Here is a 13,084-nt window from a genome sequence, read left to right as displayed (position 1 = left end):
GTTGGAATTCCACCCTCCATATGTTGGACAGACTATACGAACAAAAAAAAGCCATCACCGATTTCTTGATGATCCAAGCAGATAGGAGTACTCCCCTGTGTAACTTCAATTTGAACCAGTGGCAGCTCATACGTGACACCTGCCGTTTGCTGAGCCCCTTTGAGGAAGCCACATTATTTGTAAATTGCCTGGATTACGCCATGGACGACGTAATTCCACTCCTACATTTCCTACATCTCAAGGCTACATGAACCCTGTGGGGGCTGAACTGGAGGAGGAGGATGATGAGGGGCAGAGCGGAGCACAGTTTAGGTTGGATGAGATGGCCGGTGTTTCTAGTCATTGGACAGGAGAGGAGGAGCAGGAGCAGCCAGAGGAGCTGGAGGGTTATGAGGAAGACGAGACAGAGGACCCAGACACACCGTGGCAGTATGCAGTGGAGATGGAGGCAGGTAGTCCCTCCGAGTCACTGACGCAAATGGCACGATGCATGCTCAGTTTCTTGGGTAGTGACCCCCGAATTGTCAAAATTCGTCAGCAGGATGACTTCTGGATCTTCACCTTATTAGACCCTCGCTACTGTTCCAGAATGGGGGCCTTTTTTACACCAACTGAGAGGGAGGACAAACTGACCTACTACAGAGAGATTCTACATAGTCAGTTGGCTGATGCCACATGGGCCACATGGTCCATCCACTCGCAGGTCTGACTCGGGGGCCCTCTGCACTCATCTTCCACTGCCATGGCTGCTGGGGAGGGGTGGCAGGAGCAGTATGAAAAAACCTCTAAATAAATATAAAGATGTGGAGGAAGTGCTATTTAAGACATAACTTTTAATATATGCTTACTAAAACACACCAATATGTGCAAAGTGATTATTCCCACATAAAATCATAAAATCATGCAACACAGGATCTGTTAGGATCACCACCCATCTGGTGGATTTATCATGAATCTAATGTGTAGATACACATATTTAGTCATGAATCTCTAATAAGAAATATATATAATTCTCAACGCGTTTCTACTCCAATCAAGAGTGTCCTCAGGAGAATATCAAAATAATAGAGATAATAAGAGTATCACATTTAAATAAACATGGTATTACTGAGTGACCCACGATACAGGGTATCACTCAGAGGGTGTGATCTTTCCCAGCTGAAACAGGAGAATGCCGGCACGACAGTCCTTGCCGTGGTTCCGGACACTGTCAGCTGGTCTAGGTGCCGATCACAGGATCCCGGGAGGTGAGCAACCCGCAGTGGCGGGGAGACGGAGTGATTCTAACCGGCTGCGATGCGATGCGCACATATTGGTGTGTTTTAGTAAGCATATATTAAAAGTTATGTCTTAAATAGCACTTCCCCCACACCTTTATATTTATTTAGAGTTTTTTTCATATTGTTTATGCTGGGAGGCAACTTGGCCCCTTGCAACTTGGCAACTTGGCCCCTCGGCCAGTAGTGTGCCATCAGAGCGGGTGTTTAGTGCGGCTGGGGCCATAGTCACCCCAAGGCAAACTCATCTGTCCACTAAAAATGTGAAGAGACTGACGTTTGTCAAGATGAATCAGAGAATGGATCAGCCAGGATTTCCAGCCACCAATGCCAGATGCCTCAGAGTAGATTGACCATGCTGCTACACCAACATTTCCCAATTATGGTTGGTTATGAAACCCTCTTGGGTTATCAATTGGGGTTATGAAACCCTCTTTGGTACTGCCATTGCCAGCTCCTGGCTCGTCCTCTGTCTTTCAGGAACTACTTGCCTCACTGATGCTTCTGGCCTTGGGCCTTTAATTTTTGGAAGTTTAGAAATACCTAAATACATGCTTAATGCAAATGTCAACATTGATCTTTAAATGTAAGGGGTTATGGAACCCTCTTGGGTACTGCGAATGACTGCTCCTGACTCATCCTGTGTCTTTCAGGAACTACTTGCCTCACTGACGCTTCTGGCCTTGGGCCTTTAATTTTTGGATGGTGTGACTGAGGAGCAATCTGCAAGTTGGACCTATGGCTGCCGTAATTTGGTTCCTGGTTTTATTTATCTGGCCAGGTAGGTTAGTTGATTGGACCCGCACCATTTGAGAAACCTTGGCGTGGTGTGCGGGCTCAAGTGTGTCCTTCATATAAGGATATACTTACTAATGTCTCAATTTTACCTCAGTTTTGAGGGTTAGCTAATGTCATTGTTTACATTAACCACAGTTGTGAAACCACAGTGTGATCCATAGGTGCAGGTCCTCCACTCCAACGTAGGTGCACAACTGCACTTGGAGTTGAGCACCTTGTATCACCTTAGATCACATCAATGTCAGTGTTTGTTTAAAGTCAGTCATGTTTAACGCATACACATACACATTCATCTGGTGTCAGAATGCCATTGTGGTACTTGTGACCGTTTGCAGGCATCCTCCATTGCATGCAATTTTGCTGGAGATTGCCCTTAGCAACGGTTTACAAGTGCAGGACCTCCGCCCCAGCAAAGGTGCACAACTGCACTTGGGGTTGAGTTTTCCTGCTATACCCATGTTCATGCAAATATAAGCCGTTATGTCTTTGCTTAGGGCTTATACTAATGCACACTTTTATCTTTCTGGGTGTCAGGATCCGGACTGGTATGCAGAGAGAACACAGGAGGTGGATCCTCTGTGTCAGTGAGGTGATGGCGTGGGCCGTACCAGGGGAATGGAATTTAAGGGGTTACTGGTTTTCACCAGAGCCCGCCGCAAAGCGGGATGGACTTGCAGCGGCAGGTAACCCCCAGGTCGTTCCACCCGATAGCGACTCAACCCCACTGACAGCTGAGACAGGCGCGGTACACAGGGACAAGGCAAGAGCAAGGTCGGACGTAGCAGAAGGTCAGGGCAGGTAGCAATGGTACATAGTCAGGGGCAACGGAAAGGATACACAGGCTTGGGATACACAAAACGCTTTCTCTGGGCACTAGCGCAACAAGATCCGGCAAGGACAGGAAGGGAAAGTGTTTTTTTATAAGGAATGGGAGTGATACAACTGATTGGGCCAGGCACCAATTAGTGGTGCATTGTCCCTTTAAATTTCAAAGAGCCGGGGCGCGCGCTCGCCCTAGAGAGCTGGGACGCGCGCACCGGGACGTGACAGCCAGGGAACGGGACAGGTGAGACGATTGGGATGCGACCCGCAGGCGGGCGCGTCCGGCTACGCGGATCGCATCCCCGCCGGCAGTAACGGTGCAGCGCTCCCTGTCAGCGGGTCTGACCAGGGCGCTGCAGACAGAAGAATGCCGCAAGCACTTCGGGGAGGAGCAGGTACCCGGAGCACTCGGCGTAACAGTCCCGCCCCCCCTTAGGTCTCCCCCTCTTTTTGGAGCCCAGGAATCTGCGGACAAGCTCCTTGTCAAAAATGTTGGCCTCAGGTTAACAGGACCTCTCTTCAGGGCCACAATTCTCCCAATCAATTAAAAAAAATCTTTTACCTCCGACGAACTTGGAGGCAAGGATCTCTTTGACAGCGAAGACTTTAGAGGAGCCAGAAACAGGAGCGAGAACGGTAACCTTGGGAGAAAAGTGGTTAAGCACAAGAGGTTTGAGAAGAGACACATGGAAAGAGTTAGGAATGTGAAGAGAAGAAGGAAGATGAAGTTTGTAAGAGACAGAATTAATTTGATTCTTGATTTTAAAAGGACCGAGGTAGCGAGGACCCAACTTGTAGCTAGGGACACAAAAGCATATGTATTTGGCAGAGAGCCACACTTTGTCCCCAGGGAGAAAGACAGGAGGAGTTATTCTCTTTTTATCTGCATGTCTCTTCATTCGAGATGAGGCCAGTAGGAGCGACTTTTGAGTCTCCTTCCAGATAGCGGAGAAGTCACGGGTTATTTCATCCACCGCAGGAACTCCAGAAGAAGTGGGAATGGGGAGGGGGGGCAGAGGGTGACGGTCGTACACCACAAAGAATGGGGATTTGGCGGAGGATTCAGAATTTTTGAAATTGTACGAGAATTCAGCCCAGGGCAGAAGGTCGACCCAATCATCTTGGCGGGAGGAGACAAAATGTTGCAAATAGTCACCAAGAATCTGGATTACTCTTTCCACTTGTCCATTGGATTGGGGGTGATAGGAGGACGAGAAATTTTATTTAATCTTTAATTGATTACAGAGAGCTCTCCAAAATTTTGACACAAATTGAACGCCTCTATCTGAGACGATATGCGTGGGAAGCCCGTGAAGAAGAAAAATCTGCAGAAAAAATGCTTCGCCAACTGTGGCGCAGAAGGAAGGCCTGGAAGCGGAATGAAGTGAGCCATTTTGGAAAAACGATCAACGACCACCCAGATGATGGTGTTGCCATGGGATACTGGAAGATCTGTAATGAAATCCATTGCAATTTGGGACTATGGTTGCTCAGGGACGGGCAAAGGATGGAGGAGTCCAGCAAGCTTCTGGCGAGGAGTTTTATCCCGGGCACAAACAGTACTAACCCAAACAAAATCAGTGACGTCACCCTCCAATACAGACAGGAGATTAGCTGAATGGACTTTTTAATGCCAACATGACCAACCAGGTGAGAAGAATGCCCCCATTTGAGGATCCTGAGGCGAAGGCGTGGAGGAACAAAAGTCTTTCCAGGGGGGATTTGCCCCAGTGAGGCTGGAGCAGAGGAGACCAGGCACTCAGACGGTATAATATGCTGCAGAGGGACTTCAGACTCGGAGGCATCAGAGGAACGAGAAAGGGCGTCAGCTCTGAAATTCTTGTCAGTGGGACGGAAGTGTATCTCGAAGTTGAAGCGGGCAAAAAACAACGACCATCTAGCCTGGCGAGGATTCAGACGCTGAGCGGAGTGGAGGTAAAACAAATTCTTGTGGTCAATGTAAATGACAATGGGGTGTTTGGAACCCTCCAAAAGATGTCTCCACTCCTCGAGTGCTAACTTGATGGCCAGGAGTTCACGATCTCCAATAGTGTAGTTTGTTTCTGCCGGAGAGAAAGTCTTTGAGAAAAAACCACAAGTAATGTTACGTCCGGTAGAATTTTTTTGCAGACGTATGGCTCCTGCTCCGACTGAGGAAGCATCTACTTCCAGGAAGAATGGTTTCAACGGATCAGGTCTGGACAAAACTGGTGCTTGTGGAGGCCACGACTTTGGATTAGCATTCTTCCTAGTCAGAGCCACAATAGGGGCCACAATGGTGGAGAAGTGGGGAATAAACTGTCGATAATAGTTGGCGAATCCCAGGAAGCGTTGGATAGCACGGACTCCAGAAGGGCGTGGCCAATCCAAAACTGCTGACAGTTTATCTGGATCCATTTGAAGCCCTTTGCCAGAGACTAGGTAACCTAGGAAAGGAAGACTGTTGCATTCAAAGAGACATTTTTAAAATTTAGCGTATAGGTGGTTTTCACGGAGTCTTTGGAGCACTTGACGGACATGACGACGGTGTTCCTCTAAGTTAGAGGAAAAAATCAAGATGTCATCCAAGTAGACCACAACACAGGTATACAATAAGTCCCGAAAGATCTCATTAACAAAGTCCTGGAAGACTGCAGGGGCGTTGCAGAGCCCAAAGGGCATAACTAGATATTCAAAATGTCCATCTCTGGTATTGAAAGCAGTTTTCCACTCATCACCTTTACGGATGCGAATAAGATTATACGGGCCCCTTAAGTCCAGTTTGGTGAAGATACTTGCTCCACGAAGACGGTCAAAGAGTTCGGAGATCAAAGGCAGGGGATAGCGTTTTTTATAAGGAATGAGAGCCGGCGCGCGTGCGCCCTGGAGAGCGGGGTCGCGCGCCGGGACGTGACAGCCGGGGAACGGGACAGGTGAGACAATTGGGATGCGACCCGCGGGTGGGCGCATCCCGCTACGCAGATCACATCCCTGCCGGCAGTAACAGTGCAGCGCTCCCGGTCAGCGGGTCTGACCGGGGCACTGCAGACAGAAGAACGCCGCGAGCGCTCCGGGGAGGAGCAGAGACCCGGAGCGCTTGGAGTAACACTGGGTAGCATTAGGGTTTCACCTGTGAGGCCTGCTATAAATGAACCAACCAGGGTGAGGCTTGTAGCTTGTCTACTCCCTCCCATTGTATGTGTGCTTAGATTCACACTGGAGGTGACTGAGGAGCAATCTGCAAGTCGGACCTATGGCTGCCGTAATTTGGTTCCTGGTTTTATTTATCTGGCCAGGTAGGTTAGTTGATAGGACCCGCACCATTTGAGAAACCTTGGCGTGGTGTGCGGGCTCAAGTGTGTCCTTCATATAAGGATATACTGGCTAATGTCTCAATGTTACATCCGTTTTGAGGGTTAGCTAATGTCATTGTTTACATTAACCACAGTTGTGAAACCACAGTGTGATCCATAGGTGCAGGTCCTCCACTCCAACGTAGGTGCACAACTGCACTTGGAGTTGAGCACCTTGTATCACCTTAGATAACATCAATGTAAGTGTTTGACCATGATGCTACACCAACATTTCCCAATTATGGTTGGTTATGAAACCCTCTTGGGTTATCAATTAGGGTTATGAAACCCTCTTTGGTACTGCCATAGCCTGCTCCAAAGTAGGCTGGAAAGATGTTGGTCACCTATACACTTAGGGTCTATTATAAATGAATAGCCCCAGTTAGTGATCAGCCAAGCTCGTCATGGACTATCAAATGTTAAATAAAACTAGTGAATGACAATGTCTCATTGAGACCATGTGGGGCCACATATTGGAATCTGTGAATCCATCAGGTCTCTTTTTGAACCAACAGTTGGTCAAAATTGCCCCCTCGCTTGGACGGACGGACCACTTCAATAATGGAAAATTTTAGGTTTCAGGGATTGCCCTGATGGCATTCGTGGACATGTCTAGCTATGGGTGTTATTCTAGTGTGCTTGACATCATTGATGTGTTCACATATTCGTCTATGAAATTCCCTTATAGTTTTTTCTATGTAGTCCATGGGGCAACTTCACTGACACAAATACACCACTCCTTTGGATTTGCAATTACAAAAGTCCCTAATGGTGTAACTAGTCCCTGTTACAGAGCAAATTACTGCTTTTGTACTAAGGGACAGGTACGACACCCACCACATTTAAAGTTGCCACAAATGCGGCGATGAAGCCATGATGATTCGGTGGCTGGTCTGGTGTAATGACTATGGACTAGTCGGTCCTGGAGGCTGCGTCCCCTCTGATAGGTAATCAACGGGTGTGATGATAATACCCTGTCTAGATAGGGATCAGCTTCTAAAATGGACCAATGTTTAGATAGGATGTTATACATTTCTTTGGAATGGTTATCTTAAGTGGAGATAATACGTGTTACTCCATCAACTGCTGGACGTTCTCGAGGTGTCAAGAGATCATCCCGAGGTTGATCCCTCGCAAATTGAAAAGCAGGTTTTAGAGTTTCATTGAGATAACCTCGTTCCTGAAATCTCTTTTGGAGTTTCCTAGCCTCATTATGGAATTCAGTTTCGGAGGAACAATTACGACGTACTCTCAGGTACTGTCCCTTCGGAGTCCCCTTCCTGAGTGCTAATGGGTGGAAACTCGACCAGTGAAGCAAGCTATTAGTGGCTGTTGTTTTGCGGAAGAGAGTGGTAAAGATGTTGCCAGATTGGTCTTTCTGTATCAAGACATCTAGAAAAGGAAGGGAGTCACGACCTATAAAGAAAACTTGACTCACTCCCATTCCTCAACAAAAAGATATCGTCAATATTTCTTACCCACATTACAAAGTTGGGTGTCCAGGTGTTATCATCCGGCAGGAAGACCACTGTGTCTTCCCACCAGCCTAGGAGGAGATTTGAGTACATGGGGGCACATGGGCTCCCCATGGCGGTCCCCCTGAGCTGGTGGTAGGTCCACCCGTCGAAGGTGAACACGTTGTGGATTAAGATAAATTCGACTAACTCAATGATAAAGTTGTTATGCGCTCAAAAGAAATTTCCTCTGGATGATAAGTAGCATGCAATTGCGCGGAGACCTTGTTCATGTATGATGGAACTATACAAGGCCTCAACGTCAATGCTAATCAGAAGGACTGAGCTGTATACTTGTACCCCTTCTAATCGTTTCAGGAGGTCAATTGTGTTTCTGACATATGATGGCAATGAGATAACGAAGCTGCGCAAGATCTTATCAACATACACTCCTGCTGCCTCAGTCAGAGACCTGTTACCTGAGACGATGGGTCTCCCTTTCAGTTTTCTTAGGCCTTTATGTACCTTAGGCAAGCAATAAAATGTAGCCAGCCTAGGGTACTTGGGGTACAAGTAGTTAAACTCTTTGGAATCAATCAGTTTATTTTGTTTAGCCCCATCAAGGAGAATTCTAAGTTCCTCCAGGTGACTTTTGGTAGGGAAGGACAGCATTATTCTCCCCCATGGATAAAATGTCCAAGCACATTCTCTTAATTAGAGTGGTTTAACACTATCAGATCCCCCCCCCTTATCTGCCGATTTAATGACCAATTCATGATTCCTCTCGAGCTCAAGCATGGCTTCTGTTTCTTGAGGAGTCATGTTGGCAAGATAGGGTTTTGATCTGACCGTCAGTTGTTCAATCTCATTGGTCACAACCTTTAAAAAGATATCAATTGGTGGGACCAAGGTGCTTTTGGGGCGAAGCTAAGTGAAGGGTCCTTCTCCAGGTTTTCTTTCGCCACTTTCTTATAAGTCATGTAGCAGCCTCACATCAGGAAGATCTACATCACTGATTCCGAGTTTCTGGCATTGTTTCTTATCATGGAGTCTAAAAAATCTGTGCCATTTTTACTTTCTACAAAATAAATTTAGATCTTTTATCCAATCAAATTTGTCCAAATGGTTGGTTGGTACAAAAGAGAGACCTTTCTGTAAAACTCTGACTTGATCGTCTGATAAAGGGAAACCTGACAAATTAATGACTTTTAGATTGTCTACCTCTGATCCTAAGAAGATGGGCAGAGTGGTAAGACTGATGTAGCCCCACCTATAGGGACACTTTGGGTATTCATCACATTTGCCCCTTGTCTGGGATTGTGACAGGGCGGTTCTCCAGTGCCCCATTTGCGGCCTCAGGCTCTAGAACCTCTACCACGTTGGTTTTTGCCTGTTGGCTTAGGCCACCTGTTATTTTCAGAATCAGAGGTATTTTGATCTGAGGAAGACACCTATGAGAGTGGTTGACTTCCCTTCTGTGGATACTTTTCAAAATTCTAGGCCTTTTTGTTTTTAAATTCCGACAAAACTTTGAGGAACTGCTTGTTTCCTCTCTTGAATATAATTGTGGAATTTTTCAACTGAAGCCTGTGAGATGGATTCCTGTTTACCAAAATCAGGGTCGGATTTGAATGTCAGGGCCTTTTGTGCTACTTGAATTAAAGTTTTAGAGGCAATAGATAGTGTGTTGGTTTCCTCTTCGAGAAGGATCCGCATGAAACGAACTGAGCTTTCAGTTGCTTCCTTCTCCCCTTTCTCTAGGAGAGCAGGGTGCGACTCCTGTCTGCTGGCCGTATGTTAATACGCAGACCTTTAGGGACAATATTGTTTTTGATGTAATTGTCTAGAGTTTGATATTCCCACCAAGATTTAATTTTATTTTTATAGCATTGGTGGAGTTCACAAAACATGTTCCTCAAGTTTGGAACCTCTGTATCAGAGGGAGTCCATTCTTGGTTGGTAAAGACAGATGCATCACTCTTAAGCCATGACTCATTATTGGCTGTAGAGTCTAGAAATCCAGCCATACCAATTAGACCTGAACAAAGCTCAAAGAACTAAATAATATTTAGTGTCTGACAAAATCACTAATCACCGAAAAAACACTAAAATATAACTTTTAATGGATAATTTAGCATAAAATATGTCAAAAACCACAACAGTGCTACTCAAAAAAGAGCTAAAAATATAATGATGCTCAATCACAGGATTTATGGATGTCGATCCTCACTATGATTTATACATTTTACCTACAGTCAAGCATGGTGGTGGGAGTATCATGATCTGGGCCTGCATAAGTGCTGTTGTCACTGGGGAGCGTTAGTTCATTAAGGAATTGATTAATACCAACATGTTCTGTGCCATACTGAAAGAGAGTGTAATCCCCTCCCTTCGGTTGACCCGGACACACAAAAGTATTCTAACATGATAACAACCCCAAACACCCGTCCAAGACCACCACTGCCTTGCTAAAAAAGATGAGGGTAAAGGTGATGGACTGGGGCATCCTCAAACAGAAGGTGGGGGAGCACAAGATCTCTTTTAGTGCAGCAAAACTGGGACTCCACATAATTATGTAATTATGCCAGTTAATCCTTATACATTTCAAGTGCCATAATAAAGGGTATGAGTACTTACATGTCCATGTAACATTTTAGTTTTTCATTTTTTAACAAACAACTTGCACAATCTGTCACAATATCATTGGTATACTGGGTAGTGAACATAAGATCATTAAGACTGATATATCTGTCATGGTGCAGGAACTGGCACCCGCTCATGACTGACATATTTGTCATTGGTAATTAAAAGGTTAATGGAGAAAAAGGAGAGTTTTATTTATAGACAAGTTATATGCAAAGTCTTAGACTAAGCTATATTTAGGAACAGGAGTCAAAAAATACAAAATAATACAGAGCATTTTTCTTTCCGACTTGTTCCAAATCTATGTAAAATTCCCATCAGTTGAATAATCTACTGTAATGTGACTAAACATAGTTCTTTTTCTGTTGATGGATGGTTATGGCCTTTTAAATCTAGAAATATTATTTTCCCAAGGCTTTGAATGATCCTAAGCATGCCCATGGCATTTAACTGTCTTGCCAGCATGATTTATGTATTGTGTGTCCTAAGAGTGCTACATTTTTCCTAACACCTATGTTTATTATAAGATGCAGGCTAACAATGAAGAACTCTATCTGAAGCTTTGCACTGTAATACAGTTTTAACAGAATTATTTTTCATTTTTTAAGTTATTGTCAAATAACATTAGCCTTTTTTGAGTGCAGAATTTTAAATTGAGCCTAAATGTTTAATTTCTTCCACTGACATTCTAAATTAAGTAAATGCAAATAAGAAAGGGCTACTGCCACAACATGATTTTCACCTGACAGATTCTTCCATTGGGAAAATCTGCTGTAAATTTGGAGAAAAATCTGCAACAGAAATCTGAAGCATACCCTCCGATTTGTCTGATAGATTTGTATTCAGTGGGGAATGTCCTTTTTTTGTTTCCATCTTTTGTTTCATATCTGCATCAGAAAAAAATGTGCTTTGTATAAATAACTTACGACAAGAAAAAATAGTTGTATATGAGGCCTAAGGAATATTATGATGTTTATTGGCAACTGGTATAGAACGTGGACAATGTAAGTAATCTCTGATTGGATAAGTGAATTTCTATATGTATATACTTTGGGGGGTGTCAAATAGACAAAGAGAGAATTTTATTGCTTTTACTTTTAAACTTTAGTTTTTTCTTTTGTTTTTCTGCACCAGTACAGAGCCCTGTATTGCTGTATATTATTGCTTGTAATTGATTTACTGACAGGTCAGATTTTAGGCCCCTTCTTAGGCAGAACATAGCAAGCACATTTATACAGCAGACATAGGGGCCTTTGTTATACCCCCATCTGTAATAACAACCTATCTAGAGTACATCCATACCTATAAGGGCCACAAACAAATTGGGCATTTGGGGTGCAAAACCCGTATTTTTAACCATGTGCCCCAGATCTCTGAGTGATTGCCTCCCTTCACTGCATTTATATCCTCACAACACAGATGCAGTGAAGTAGAATGGTTGAGCAGCAGCTGTCAGCTCCCCCTTTAACTCTCATAGCCCTTCAGGCCTGCAGCATGTGAGCTGCTTGGAAGCAATCCCTGCACTAGCCAGGCCAAAGAGATGAAGTAATCACTCCTGGCCAGGGATCCTATCTTTACAGCTCCCAGACTGCAAGACTGAAGAAAAAAACAAAGAACCTGGGAGCCCGGACTAGATGTGTATTATTATGGTAAAGAGACATGGGGTACATTATTACAGTATAGGAATAACATGGGGCATTACTATTGCATAGGGCACGGATGCATTATAATTGTATGGGCCCAGAGGGGCATTGTTACTGTACTAGGGGGCACAGCTGGCATTAAAATTGTATGGGGGCACTGGGGGCATTATAATGCCACTGCTATGGTTTGGAGCCACAGAGTGCACAATTACTGCATGGGAACACAGGGGGCATTATTCTGTATGAGGGCACAGGGGATACTATAACTGAATATGCACTACTGTATGGGAACACAGTAGGCATTATAATTGTATGGGACTTGGGTGCCATTATTAGTGCATGGGACATTATTACATATAGGCACTCAGAAGAGACTATTACTGTTTGGGGTACAGTTGAGGCATTATTAATGAGTGGGGGTACCATTGGGGAATTATTTGTGAAAAAAATCACATTGAGCAACTGTGATGAGAAAATATGTCACCTTTGATGTAGCTGCAATCACTTAAATGGTCTGCAGAACACGTAAAGTGGTATTCTGGTGAAAAACTATTTTTTTTTCTCATATCAACTGTCTCCAGAAAGTTAAACAGATTTGTAAATTACTTTTATTAAAAATATTAATCCTATCATTATTTATCAGCTGCTGAAGTTGAGTTGTTCTTTTCTGTCAGTGCTCTCTGCTGACACCTCTGTCTGTCTCAGGAACGGTCCAGAGTAGGAGTTAATCCCCATAGCAAACCTCTTCTGCTCTGGACAGTTCCTGAGAAGACAGAGGTGTCAGCAGAGAGCACTGTTGTCAGACAGAAAAGAACAACTCAACTTCAGCAGCTGATAAGTACTGGTAGGATTAAGATTTTTTAATAGAAGTAATTTACAAATCTGTTTAAATTTCTGAAGCCAGTTGATATGAAAAATAAAATAAAAATTCACCAGAAAATCCCCCGTTAACCCCTTAACCTCTTAAGGACGCAGCCCATTTGGACCTTAAGGACTCAGACAATTGAATTTTTACGTTTTAGTTTTTTCCTCCTCGCCTTCAAAAAATCATAACTCTTTTATATTTTCATCCACAGTTTAGTATGAGGGCTTGTTTTTTGCGGGACCAGCTGTCC

Source organism: Hyla sarda, chromosome 3 (genome assembly GCF_029499605.1).
Source record: "Hyla sarda isolate aHylSar1 chromosome 3, aHylSar1.hap1, whole genome shotgun sequence".
NCBI classification, from domain to species: domain Eukaryota; kingdom Metazoa; phylum Chordata; class Amphibia; order Anura; family Hylidae; genus Hyla; species Hyla sarda.
This window is presented reverse-complemented; position numbering follows the sequence as displayed.